We start from the raw sequence: 15,297 nt of genomic DNA on the forward strand, positions 1-15,297 counted from the left end.
CAGGAGAGCATTTACTTTGAAATTCAAAGGAAGATCACAGGTAACATCCAATGACGAATGTAAAAGCAAAGCAAATATATATCTCAAAAGGATACATTATTTGGGAACTTCAAGGACATCAAAAGAAGTGATATGGTAATATTACAAGAGTTTGATTTGTCATTGCCTACAATGCACTGCATGGCTGTAAACACTATTGTTTCCTCTCTGCCTTCTGTAATGATTAGGAGTTTATACAACTTCTGTTTTACTATATCTTTTAAATTCTGGCAAGCGGTGCTATCAAAGTTGCATCAAAACGAAATGTGGCTGGCATATTTCACTAATAAGAGACAAACAGAACGATCTCTGAATTACTGTACTTCACTTTTTCTTTGGATCATTTACACTTAGCTTCACTCAATAGTCAAGAACAAAAAGAGGGTTACAAACATAGCGTAGTAAGCGCAAAGGATTGTAAGTGGCTGCTGCTGTAAAATACAAGAGATTCACGAGAATGAAACAGGCTAAGTTTGTTCTGAGCGTTTGCTAAATTACATCCCACTGCTTGGCATCACACCCCTAGGTTGTCAGTTGAAGCTTCTGAACATCTGGACTATATATTACGAGCTTCTATTTCCTACATGAAACAATGCAGCTCTGCTAGATAATGCGGCTGAGGGCACATCGACGCTAGAGGGGGACAGAGCATCACACCAGATGAATACATACTACACTACCTTCTAAGGGGTGACGATTAGAAAAACCCCAGTCAGTGCAATGATTTAGGATTCCCAGACTTACTGCAATATTACAGTAAAATGGATGCAAGATAGTAATACTGTTTGAGAAGGTAGCAAGCAAGCTAGCCTGTTTTACTAATGAGTGCCACTACAATTCATTACAGCTTCAGAATTCCAAGAAATTATCTAACTAACTGATTAATATTTACCTGGGATCTAATGATAAAAAGAGATCTTTTCAGCTCAGTTTAAGGTGCAGTACTTCCCGAGAAACATCCAAGCAGGCAAAAGTCTTGAAAACAACATAACCCTTTGGGTGAAAGACCATCTTTTCATGCCCCTAATTCAGTGCCTGACACTGTTACCCAGGATGGAACTCCAACATACCACCAGAAACTGTTAAGTAACAACAAGTAAGAGTAATACATATTCTAAGAAAAAGAGCAAAAATCTGTGGTAACCGTTAGGCACATCTTGTTCCACTGGAAGGGACCAATTCAATATACAAAGGGCAAAGTGCCAACCTACCTCCTTTCCGCAGCAGACAGATGGGCACAACGTAGAGCATCACACGCTGGATGTAATAGATTTCCATTTCAAATGGAAGCTGAGGAATAAGGAAAATTCATTATTAACAACTGAGTCACAAGGAACCATTTTTAAGAAGGAAAACTTCTCCTTATGCCCCGCAAGAATCCCTTCATTTAAGTTCTTTTGTCACCTGCGTGTATTAACAAAGGGATGAGAGACATTAATGGTCAGTGCTTTGAAAATGCAGCTATCTGTACCCATCCCATCCTCCTTGCCGCAAACACGATACAGTGCTTCGAGCAGAGAATTTAGGAAATTAGCCAGAAGCACAATAAAGGAGGAATAACATAAGATAACATAAGCTCGCTCTCTTCCTTTTCCTTGTTAGTATAAATTACCAACAACGATGCAAAAAAGCAAAGTAATCAAAGTGTCTTTGTCTATACCCATTTGTTCGGAAAAAAAGTCTCAAACTAGACCATAACACATTTAAAATTGAACAATGGCAGGAAAAATTAAAATCCAAAATTCATAATCCAAGTTATTGTTGCAGTTCACTTAAAAGGCTGAAGAGACATACTTTTCTGATATATTTCAGATGTGAAAATTGGACAATACCCTTACTTGAGTCTGAAATCTCACAGGAGTAATGCAAAGCCAAATCATTAGCCTTGGTTCAAATGCAGACTCATTTTAAAGCCTAAAGTGACTCTGGATGCAAGTCTTACTATCATGGCCTGTCTGTTCAAAAAACCTTCCTTTTCTGTTATTGTCCAAAGATATTAAAGTCATAATGTTGAAACAGAAACATCACAAAAAATTCTGCATCAGCAGAAGTCAGAGATTGAAACAGTTCAGCTTTCTTCCTAAATAACAGTCAATAAACAGCAGATAAATTCTACAATTTTTTTAATCCAATTTTGAATTTAAAAGCCATTAAACCCAACAGCTGGATTCTATTAGTCCTGGCATCCTCCAGCTGAATACTTTAAACACTATCAGTGTCCTGACTGCAAACTCCAACATGTGCAGCCAACTCTTGGGAGACAGCAGGCTAAAGAATCTTCCATACAAGCTGTTGGGTTAATTTACTCTAAGTATTCTGTATCAAAACATAAAACCAACCAAGATAACAGTATGCAGAAGCAAGAACTTCACAGAAATTCTGAAGTTTCCTGACTATTAATCTTTTCTTTTGTCTCCTGTATTACCTGTTGAAAGATACCTAGGGCAAAATAAGGGAATCAAACAAGAATATCTGAAGAGAGGCTAACGCAGCTTTAGTAGCGAGAAAGGAAAACCTGTACCTCTCCCAACTGGAATACGCACACTTCAGAAACAATAGCTCCTAATATAAACAATACAACATGAGGCACTCAATCCCTGCCAAGGAGCATGCTCTAATATCCTGTGGTTTCATGTGGGCTTCTGCACTCGCCGAGTTGTGAGGGTCAGTTACACAAACGTTACACTCAGGACACTTCTGAGAACAGAGTAACAGTTGTTTTGCTGCAGTAGTGTTGACAATGTTTTTTTTTTGTGTGTGTGTAAAACAAAACATTTTTTTGCTGTGAAAGATTGATTGTTCTGAAGCCCAGCTAATTATGCAAATGCATTTCCTGGTATGGAGCTGACAACGCAGACTTCTCTGTACAGCCAGGCACTCAAGCTGTACAGCCAGGCCACAATAAAGAGAAAAAAACAAACACAACAGATTAACTATAAAGTTGTACAGAACGACTGACTCACCCAGCTCTAAAGGTCTGGTCTGTAAGTTGTTTTATCAATAAACACTCATTCACAGATAGCAGATAGGTGCAGATAGTGGAGACAACATAGAAAGGATCACCCATCAATCCAGGATTTTAAAAACCTCTTCACGAAAACAAATTAGCAGTTTAGAATGTGATCACGTTTGAGATATCCAAAAATCAAAGCAACACTTATTCACAGAACATAAAGGAGGTCAGAATACTGCCTCCTGAGTTGATTCATCTCATAATATTTGATGGTATGCAGTTGCAAAGGCCATGAGTATCTAAATCCAGACTGCAACAAACCCTAAAGTAGACCCTCGCCACAGGCCTCAACAGACGTGTCTTCTCCCATCAGATGCCTTTGGTGGAACGCAGCAGCCACTCTCAAGAGCAACAAGTATTTCCCTAGTAACAGACCAATGTATTGATGACATATTTCTTTATCCACACCTGTCCCCAGATTCGGGAACATTGAACGTTCGTTATCAAGATGGACTACTCTGAACTCTGTATATTAATTTTCAATCGGTTTGCTGGCTGTTTGCCCTAAACTCCTCTCTCCCTTGCAGGCTGCTAGCATCACTCTTCCTGCATTTCACCTTGTTTCCCTTCTCAGGGCATTAAAACAAGTAAAGGTACAAGACAAAATGACAAATTATCCATTTCTTCTACTAACTCATATTCTAGGCTCTCTTAACAGTCTAAATGAATACAGAGTACAGGCTACCCTGCTACTCAAGATAATAGGTTCTTTTCCTTTAAAGGTTGCTACTTGAAGAAAAATCTGTTCATTGTCCATTCACTGGTTTTAACATTGGTATAAAATCATGCTGTGTTTCAAAACACAGCCTAATACTGACATACACTATTCCTCAAACACGCACACAAAATCCAGAGTACTATGTTAGCATATTTTGCAATAAACATTCAGACTATTCAGTTTTTACATTTTCTGATGAAACTTCTGCTAGAAGATGTACGATGTTTTGTTTTTTCCAGGAAGAGTTCAGCTCAAGGTAGCCACATCTGCTGCTTGCCCCCGCATCAGCCCAGTATGGTGCAGATTCAAAAGGGCCACAATTCCCGGGACACTTGCTAAGGGCTCGCTGGAGACGTACCAAGAATAAATAGCGAGCAGACAGTAAGCTCTCATCCCAGGAACAGGTAAGTTATGTATAACGGCCTAACTAAACCCTTAGCAGCCACTTTTATTGCTTGTGAGACTGCAGAAAAGAGAAACTATGTGATGAAGGATTAGAGCTCACCTCTTTCTTTTATCTCTGAGCAAGAAAAGTCACGGCCATCAACGGCAGTCCTCTGAGCACGTGATGGATGCCTCAACTTAAACCAGCTATTGCCCTGAGGAAACAATTAGGTCTTTCCATTGACTGCACTAAGATTTAGAAAAAGCTCTTCAAAACCATAGAGCTTCGAATAGAGTTGAGCCCAGAAGTCTAATATTTAGATGCGAGTTCCTCCCTGCCCCGCAAAGCATGGCAAAACACCAGTCTAAACTCGCTTCAGCTCAGCTGGTTTCAGTGGGAAGGGAGGTTGCTACTTTGCTCTGTTTTCTGAAAGTAGTATTCCTCCCTCTGCTAATTATTTATGCCTTGGTTTTATATTTGCAACAATAGCTCAAGCACTGTGTTGGGCAAGAACTCTCCCTCCACCATCCTCTACAAAGACTGCAGGGTATGACAGAAAAAGGAACAAAAGTAATTCAGCTCTGCCCTTTTCTATAGCACACCCAGCAGGCAGGCTAGGTGTCTGCAGTAAACATGGAATGGCATTCTGTACCAGTAGCTTTCCTAGACATAGTCAGTAAACCCAGATTCATAACTTAAAATTAATGACTAGTATCCTAGACAGGGTCAGTAATCCACAAATAAGCCGCAAGCAGATTTTTTTAATTTAACCTGTAAAGCAAACCACAGTATATATGAAATGGGAGAGGGGGAATCTATATAAAGCTGTACAATGCAGAAATCATGGGGCAAACAGCTACTAGGCCCATGTAACAGATGTTGGTTACTTCTCAACATACTCAGGATAGCAAGTGACTTATTTGGCAGAGGAGAGACAGTTGCTGGAGGAGTTTAAGAGAATCATCTCAGGACAGACATGAAGTATTTAAAAAGAAAAAAAAAATCCAAAACAAAAACACAAGTGGCCTTTGGAAAACAGATTATTTCCAGTCCTGCTAAGACTCATTTCTCAAGCAGACGTCCAAACGGCAAGTAGCCAAGAAGCTGACCCACGTTACACTATTGTACTGTTCAGTACCGTATTATTCAGCCAATTCTACAGCTCAGGCACCAGTTTGTCCACCTGGCAGAGATCAGATAAGGGATTCCCACATACCTGAATGGGGCGAAAATAAAGATATGTTAATGTTGGCATTGATGCCAACAGCAAAGCCACTTAAAATAAATGAGTACCAGGGCTGTAGCTAAGTATCAGGCACCCATCTGTGTGGTGTCTGTGCTAAGGTCTAAACCAGTTTCCCCAGATTTTATTTGCAACAGTTCCTTTTCTGATATTTTCTGATATTCTGATATAGGCAAAAAACCCTAATCTCAACTTCAAGTAGGCATCTGCCATCTTCTACACAATCCAGTCAGTAGAGAGAATTATAATATAACCCCTTAAGGTAGCATTAATTGATTAGTTTTATCCAATATTATCTAGTTCTCATTTTCAATTAATCCTGTTAGGGTGGGCATATATACAGAGGGAGAGAATCAGAATCTGCATCTGCTACCAGAGGGAAGCGTTAGCATGCACAAGCACAGTCATGAGATTTATAAAGAGAGTCCGTCTGTGCTGAAGATTAGTAGAGTCGAGACATGGTGGAACACAGGACTAGGAATAATACCTTGCTACAGGGATGGAGGGGATCAGAAACATAATGAAACAAGAACAACAACTATATTTTTACTAGTATACAAATGCCAGAAGATCCAGCTAGAGCAAACCCCCAGGATTCCAACTCATGACATACCCAAATTCTGCTAATTTGAGAGGGAATTTTTTTCTTGGCCTGTCACTACAGAGATGAAGCTGACCAAGAAAGTTAGGACAATGCAGTTGTTCAATGCACTGCTGAGCTAAACTGTAGGCATTTATTTTAACTTTTATTACTGTTTTCCTTATTTGATCAGTGCTAGATTTGATGTTTATTGTATCTCATAAAAAGGCATTACAGTCTCCTGGTCACTCAATTTGATTATGCAAACCAGCACACATGTAATGACTCTAGGGACACAGTCAGGCATCTGTAGAATTGAGTCCAAGATAGAAGAGTTATATGTGCACAAAATACTAATTTCAGAAAGAGTATTTTTTACTTCCTCTACAGATAATACTGGCACTACTTACCACCAGTATAAGGTAAATTTGCATTCCCAAATAAAAGTGTGATTGTAAATTGCACTTACGCACCCATACCATTTTAACGTACGTAGCCTCGATACGTGTGAAAGATGCAGAATCAGTGGCTTTAGTACGAATAGCAGCCAAAGCACCACCTTTCCAGAGCCCTGGATGTCTAACCATACTGTTATTTTCACTTATGCCAGTTAGACTTAGACAATTTAGACATGACATCATGTGCTACCATTACTTATTCCATTTTGCTGTGTTGCTAACAGGCATTTGGGGCAAACTTTTTACTACAGTGCATCGTTACCTTAACAGTCAACAGAGATGCAGTAGGACATTATCATAGTCCCTAAAGACAGAGTGCACTGCAAGTATTGCTCAAAGTATGATTCTATTCCTAAAACAGATTTAGGCTGTGTACCTCTCAAGGCAAATAGTTCTAATAATACTGTCTAGCAACTTCTGGAAACATTAAAACTGCACCATCTCTGTGTTAGCCGAGACAGTAAGCCCAACGCCTCTAGGACATGTCTTATTTTTTACTTTATCTATATCAACATATTCAGGACATCAGCTTGCAAACAAAGCTTTAAAACCAGTAGAAATATTTTCCTTTAAAATTTGATTAATGCAATATGTTCGCACACATGCTCATACAAAAACGATTACTCTCCAAACACTTCACTGGCAGCTAAATTAATTTACTTGCACAGACCTGGTGCCACACATTGTTTTGCGACTTATTTGAGAAACTTTTAACGGGCTTCCTTTCCAACCTTTGTGAGGCTTAGGCTAGCAGGACCTACACTGTATTCCATGTAATATAGATACGGAGTTAAAAGAGATCTTGCACTTGTGTATTTCTTCTTACACCTTTCTAGGCTCCTACCCGGGAACCTAACAATCTGATTCCCTTAACATTTTCTTCTCTATTTACCTGGAAGTCTTCAAAGATTACCCTATTTTCCATGTGATTGTTAATGCTAATCAAGAATGTTTTGTCTCTTGAGAATGAGAGAACTCTCTCCCACCTACCTGCCCAAAAGCATGATCTCCCTCCCCCACTTCTAAATGAGTAGCTGGGTCAGGTGTCCAACTTCTCATGCTCTTACTTTCTGCCAGGCACTATATATTACAACCCTTTACAGATGTAACTAGGTATACAAATTTTTGTATGAACCATGTATACAGTAAAATATATGTCTTAAAATATCACAAAACTGAAATAAAAAGTTGAGGCATAAAATGATGACCATTCCTGACTGAGTCAAAAGCTTTTCAGGAAGGTATTACAAATCAGAGCAGAGGAACAGAGAGCATAGACAAATTTATTGCACTTTTTTTTGGAACTTCCTACTAAGTGTTAAGAGTTATTCAGTGCTTTCAGGAAAATGTCATTGTGGATATTTACAACGACAGTTATAGAGCAGAATGCACGTCTACCAAGAAATAATTTGGGCCAAAGCTGCAGTGCTATAAAACATCACCCATATTATCTTGTGCCAGAAGACACACAGAAAAGAGACTAGCCTAGCAAGCAGCTGTTAAGCCAAAAATATCCTAGAGCTGTATTTATTCCAAAAATATTTGCTCTTGGACGTAGTCCTTTGGCTCCTCTGTCTCTAGAGAAGGGCAGAATTTTATACGAGTAGTCTGTATTTTTCCTGTTTAATCACCACTGCCCAAATATAAGTGAGATCTATAATAATATTAGAGAAAATACAAGTTAATGATTTATTAAAATATTTCAACATGTATTATTTTAACCTTAACAGGTTACTCCTAAAAATCCAATAGAAATCAGAAAGCTACCTAATTTGAAACAGGAAAAGTATTCTATTATCAAGAAATTCTATTTGCATTTTTGATTTAATGCCATTTCTATTCAGCAGTAACTAGTTTTAATAAAAACAACTGCAAACTGCAAATAAACATTTCTAGTATGAAAAAGAATATGTGTAGTTACCAGATTAGGAAGGACAAAAAGACTAAATCTTGAAGGAACTCTAGGCTTATACTACTGAAACCACTGAAATCTGAGAAAATGAGCAAGCATGTGCGCTTATATGTATATATACGTACACACACACACACACACACACACACCCATATGTGCATGCATAACAACTCTTAAAAATAATTCTTAGAAATATTTTATCCAGCTCAGATTCAGGACAACTTTTCTTAGCATTAATTCTCGACAGGTTTGAGTATTACTAGGGACACCAACAGGCTAATTTTTCTTCCAGAAGACAGGAAATTTGTAGCAGTTTTGAAAACCTGGATGAAGAAACCCTGCTGTGCCTAATTTGGGGGGGAGAGCAGGTGACAGACGCCAACAACACTGGGCAAATTCCAGGCCTGAGGAATCTCCCATATTCATGTGTACCCACTTCTAGTTTTTTAGTCTCCCACTATGTCATTTTAACCATGGGCCACATGCTATCCTGTGAAGCCGCTTTCAAAGCTATCACGTTCACTGTCAGTTTAAAGATCAGGGTGGAATGGACAATGAACTTTGTTCTACGCTACCACTCTCCACATTATTAACTCTCCACATGGAAGTTTTTGTGATTGTGCTTGTAAATCAAAGACTAGTATTTTGGATCCATTCTAGTGACCTGTACCAGGAATTTACAGCCTGGTAAAACAGACTGAATTTTCCTAAAGCCAAATATATTTACTCAGCGCTCACTTTGATCATAGGAGGGCTCTTATGTGACTTCACTCAGGAAAAAAGCTTGTTGTTGGAGGTAAATAACTTGAAGCAAAAATCTAACTCAAACTATAATTTGTAGGACTAATAGCTGCCACCAGGCTGAAATAGAGACTGTATCTATAGCATATTCAAAGGCTTAAATGATGCTGACCGGCATACATCTACTAACAATCTAGCTTGCTTCAGTACCGATAACATTGAAACTGGCAGCAGAGATTTCAGCACCAACTATACAACTTGAACCCTGAATATGTCCTTGTATTAGCAGCCTACACAAATTGCATTGCTGCAACTTCACTGGTCTTGTTTGCCAAAGTTTCCTAGATTAAGCCCACCCCAGCTACGATATGATGCTACAGCTACATTCCTGAATGCACTTGCTGCCACCCTACAAAAGGGTTTAGACTTTAGAATTAACCTAATCATGTGAAAGATATAAACTATTTTTTTGCATTAACTTTTTTCCCCACAATCAATTTACCCTGTAAAACACAAGGACAAAAGGTACGGCAGCGTAGCAACTGACGTCCAGAAGAAAACACACTTGACAGCTCCATCTCACAACGTAGCCATTCTGAAGTCTAAACTTTTTATACTTAAATTTTATTTATAGTTTTATATGCATCTGCTTGAAAAGAAACTAGTTCTTCAGTTTCAGGCATTCAATAGTGTTGTCTCAGACATCATTAAAATAATACTTACAAATAAAAAAAAATGCATTTCAGAAAGTAGTTTGCTTGCTCCAGCAATGTAGAAGAAACACCTTTTAGATAGCTTTACAAAAGGGTCTGGGATGAAGAAAGGCGGCTACTTGCAAGTGTTAGTAATCTGACTGCCATATTCAAAACAGCAAGTTCTTCACAGTAAAAGAAGCAACTCAGTGATAATCTAGTACTTCAGAAAGATCTTAGCAAAAGAGCTAACTTACCTGCTTTGAGTGAAACACTCTCATCCCATCATTTTCTCAGTGTCTTAGATATCTCTTCAATACACAAATCCAGCAGGTATTTATAGATCACTCCGATTCATTATGCAAATAGTATGTAGCCTGCTGAATTTAATTGAGAGGGAGGAAATACCTGCAGAAACAAAGATATGGGAATAAAGAAGTTTTCCATGAGCAGTGAATTTACATGCAGCAAGAAATTTTAACCATCAAAACTTGCTTAGTATTTTAGAAGTATAGCTCCTAAACCAAATCTGTGTAATTTAGCCACCTCTAAAGACAGCTCAAGCACCTTTCTAGAGAAAGTATTGTAGGAAGAAATACACGAGGAGAAGGAAAGGTATAGTATACTCACCAGGCGCGTGTTAACGACAGGAAACAGCAATGCTAAGAGGGCCCCATTTAACATATGCATCTGCAACCTTAGAAGAGAGATGAGATATTATTTTCACAGATTAGAAATGAAATGCAAAGTTTTTATGTAGTATGTTATATGTACATGTTATGTATAGTTATGTAGTATTTTATGTAGTGTATCTTTCATAAAAGGTAGCAGGAAATTTGAGAAAATTCTGCTGGCTTTAATTTGAATAAAGCCACTGTTCACTGCAATAACCAGGATAAGAACTCTCTTTAAATAAACATTTTAATAATTTCCTGAAGTAGGACTGCTTTCTATAATGAGCTTTGGATTCCTAGAAGGTTTTGACTGCCTGTTCATATTAATCCTGTTCATATTAATCCTGTTCATGGTCCAGGCTGCTAAATGGTTGAAATTTTGCTGTTCATTTTGCTTTCAGAGCTTAAAATAGACATTTGAGAAAGTTTTTACTTTCATCCAACTCCATAAATGTACATGACGTCAAACTAAAGCTTTGGGAATTTGGAAGAAGTCTGATTTTTGAGTCACTTAAATAAAAGAATTATATTTGTAAAGATGCAACAGAGAATCCCAAGCAAAGAACAGGGAAAGAAAGTAGTATTTAAATTACAGTGCTGTATTTTATTTTATACAGCTTTCAGTCATCTCTCCCTGAACCACTGTTGCATCAGGACCTACAGAAGTAAGGTCAGTACTGTTTAAGTCTACTTTATATAAGAGACAAAGTAAAGCATAAATTTCATTCTACAACCACTGCCTGTCATAAACTCTATTAAAAATTACAAAGTTTATAAGTAACTTGGGGCGGGGGAGGAAGGTATTACAATTCCAAAACAGTTCTTCAAATGTCATTTATATGTCAGGACGTCAGAAAACAGAAAGGCTCATTCTGAAAAAGAACAAATACTGCAGCCTCTGCCCTGCAACCAGTCCTTTGCAAATGCATAGTAAATCCAGGATTTCCTAGACACCAGACTTACTTTGCACGCTCTCTGAGATGAAGAGGCACTAGTACTGTATCTCTGCATTCAGCCTACTCCCTGCCCAAATAAGGAGCAGCAGGAAAAAGTTGTAGTGAGACAGTAGCACCTCCAAAACAATTCATGAGGCATGCCCCCAGCATCATATTTTCCAGTCACTGCCTAGACTAAGAGAAGAAAGAGCCGAGTGAACTGTCACGGTGGCAACTACAGCCATTCCTGATTATCATTCTGTCTGGGAAGTCCCATGACCCTCCTCACAATATACTAGCTGTACCCCTATCATGCAACGCACATGAGAGAGGGCCTTTGAGAGCAAGAACTCTATAGGTAAGAACCTATAAAAAGTATGGGCTGTTTACTGGACTCTACTGCACTAGTCCATTAGACCACTTCCTAAAGTTAGTAACAATAAAAGATTGCACACATTTGAGAAATACCCAAATCAGTAGGAATCTGCTTTAACTATTTAACTTATCTCCACATTTTAAAAAATAGACCCATACTGTACATATGGCCTTCCATGAAGATCAGCTACTAATTTTTAGTGAAGATAATCAGAAAGTACGAGGCACATGACATACATTTAACAAGCCCATAGGTTATTCTGTAGAAGGACACCTGTGCTCTCATCAACTACTGCGCGAATAGGTGTTGCCTGTGAGACCAAAACCACCACCAGTACAAAAGAAACAAGGGTCAGTGGACTCAGCACCCACAGCTGAAGCCATGACCCTTTTCAAGGTCTCATCATTCAGTCCAGCCAGTATGTCTTTCTAACTAAGGGCTGGATGCGTATCTTACTATTTTATGACTTAAGCCACAATCAACTTCTAAGCACACCATGCAAGTAGACAGAAATGCAGCAAGGATGGGGCATTACCTGAAAAGAATCATTGCAACCCGACATGGAGGACAGTCAAGAAGAAAAATCTGAAACATTAGGCAAAAAAAAAAGAAAGAAATTAATGATACGATCTTATTTAAACTCTATTTTGTGTATCTTTCTTCCTCAGTTCTGTATGTGACAGATCACTTCTACTAGAAGAACTGTTTTACAGCAGAGCTGGAAAAGACTAAAAATCATGAACAAATTAAAAGATCTCACATTACCTACATATACAAGGATTTAAGCAGTATGAGCAGCATCTAGGATTCAGCTTCTGCCAGTTCCTAAGAAGCAAATCAAGTTCTAGTCCATTTGAAATTCTCTCATTATTAAATATATATATACTTATATATAGATCTCTCTCTCTCTCTCCCTCTCTCAGGGCTTTTGTAAAGCAGATTACTGTATTACCAATCATTTCACTATTGTAGCCTCTATAGCCTTACTTTGGGAAGTGCTAAGAGGCTTTTATAGACAACCATCTTACATTAGATCTTCAAGACTGGGTCCGGCACTGCTGAAGCAAAGGAGAGTATTGTCATCATAAATGCTTAGTATTCAGCACAGCAGGGACCTTACCATGACCAGAGGATATCTCAGTATCCGTTCTATAGATAACCTTAGCAGTCATCTTTAAATACATTTGTTGCCTTATTTCCATAGAGTATTTTTGAAGTACTGTTTAAATTTCACCAGTAATTAGCTATCTATTTCCTAAAACAAAAAGTAGCCTAATGCAATTTGAGCAGTATATATTTGTTTCTCTTCGCAGGCCAAACTCCTACCATAAATACGACCTGGTTTAAATCCTTATGTAATAAAATATTGTTGATTAGCAACAATCTCCCATCTAACTTTCACAGCAACTTAAAACACTTCATATCAGCAAGTTTTACTCTGGATAAAAAGAAAAAACTGTGCAAGTGTTCAGTGTTAACCCCCTACCCCCCCTTTTTTTTTTTTTTAAAATATTGTCCACTATGGGGGGTTGGGGGGGGGCAGAAGAATTCCTTCCTAGTTTGGTCTGCTCTCTGAGAGAAAGTATTTCAGTAAAAAATGGATCATGCTTTTTTCTGTTGTTTCTAAAATAAGTGCACAATAGATTATTTCACTGCCAAGCTACTAGTCAACTCATTAAATCACTCCAAGTGAGAATATTTGAAGAACATGTCCACTTTGGGGACAAGTTGGATAAACTGAACAAACCTATTTCTTTGAAGTGCTACAGGGCCTACCTGGCCAGGTAACTGATGGATGTTCAAATTAATTACTAGCAGGCAATGTACTTGCTATAGCAACAATCGAAAGGTTGAAGGCTGCACCATTCTATTCAGCCCTTGTGCCTGAAAGGGCCTGTTATTACCATATGAATAGATGCGCACATTTCAAATATTTTATTTCCAGTGCAGGTTCCTAATATACAGCCATTTATTTCTCTAATCAAATTACTTGTATGTTTTAATTCAAGTCCGTCAGTCTCAATAACAGTTTAGAATGTACACATACACTCACAGGAAAAAAAATCTTTTTCCTTAGTCATACAGAACTCTAATAGAGGCACAGCAAGAAAAAGGCATCAATTAATTTAAAGAACCTCAAGACATTTGCTTAGTGAATGCTCCTAAAAGCCAATCAGAGTTTCTTTCAAGTCTTGTATTTAAAAAGCAAGCCATTTCTACTCATCAAGGAAGGTTAAAGAGTAAGTGAACACAATGGATGCATGATGACAATCTGCTAGTGGATGCTTTCTTTGCTAAGGAAAAAACAAAAAACCCACAAAATCTTATGTGAGGTCTATGTATCACCTTACACACTAAGGCCCATATGGCTTCTGGGAAAAGTGTCCAACACTTACTAATTACATTTCATCATTCCGTCATTTGATATTTTTGCAACAGACTCTGTCTACTAACTAAATTAAAGTTTCATCAACTGCGGACTATATCCCTTCTGTCGTGGACCATAAAATTTTCCCTTCTGTGGTCTCTTATAATACCTGTTTTTTCCCATGCTATTTGTATATATTCAAAGTATATATTCAAAAAGTCCAACTTTTTAAACATTCCATGATATATGTTAACAGAAGGAGAGACGGCATTTAGAGTCCCACTAGTTCATTTGAACCTTTAAATTCAGGTATCTTATGATTTCCTTACATTCATTTGAAGTACTGTTCATACTTAAATGAAGAAAATTCTATTCCTCCAGTACAGATTTCATTTTTTTCTTTTTATTTCCTACATCTTAAAAAAAAACAAAAACAAACTGAAATGTTTTTCTCTGTGTACACAGAGAAATGTGTCTTAATCACACCAGTCATTCACTTTTCTGACACACTGCAGAGCGTTCCAACTACTGAACGGCAGAGGAAAAACTAGGGTACAACTCTATGTAGCAGCTGAATCTTAATGTACCTGCTGAATCTCACCATTGAGGTGAAACAGTAGCAAGTATTAAAAAAGTATGGTCATAATAGTTACAAAGATTGAGATGAACTCATCAACCTAATCCAAAATACTTTACTGCCTCAGAGACAGGCAAAGAAGAGAACAGGATTCACAGCTGCTCATTTTCAGGTCAGCTCTACAGCAACAAACACAGTTTCCGGATTTGTGATGGCAAAAGAAATATTAAATATTTTTGAGCATGCAAGTCCCTCTGTTATGAGGGATCTTTCAGAAAAATGTGTTTGTCTTTCATTTTTGGGAAGGATAGCAGGGAATTTAACTGGCATGTTTATGTTAAAACTTTAAGATAGTGAAACAGATCTTCAAATGTTTCAGCTTTAGCAATTTAATATCAAGCACTTTCTCTCTAAATACCTACTTTCCATGATAAATAAACCTCACAACCTCTTAAAAGGAATGTTTTACAGACCCTTTGTAGCAGATTTACAGAGGATTATTTCACAGAGTAGATTTAAATGTTAGAGAGCACCATCATTCAGCTCACATAGTAATTAGCAGCCTGAAAATACCTAGTTCACAGCA

At 37.9% G+C, this 15,297-nt stretch overlaps 1 long non-coding RNA gene across 1 annotated transcript; it reads left to right on the top strand.

Moving 5' to 3' along the window:
* Window positions 1-4,023: 4,023 nt before the first annotated feature.
* LOC135326619 (uncharacterized) lies at window positions 4,024-12,729 on the top strand. Its single transcript, XR_010386920.1, has 3 exons — window positions 4,024-4,174; window positions 11,073-11,125; window positions 12,435-12,729. It is a non-coding gene; the product is annotated as an uncharacterized LOC135326619 (long non-coding RNA).
* Window positions 12,730-15,297: the final 2,568 nt, after the last annotated feature.

Source organism: Dromaius novaehollandiae, unplaced genomic scaffold, assembly GCF_036370855.1.
Source record: "Dromaius novaehollandiae isolate bDroNov1 unplaced genomic scaffold, bDroNov1.hap1 HAP1_SCAFFOLD_186, whole genome shotgun sequence".
Taxonomy (NCBI): Eukaryota; Metazoa; Chordata; class Aves; order Casuariiformes; family Dromaiidae; genus Dromaius; species Dromaius novaehollandiae.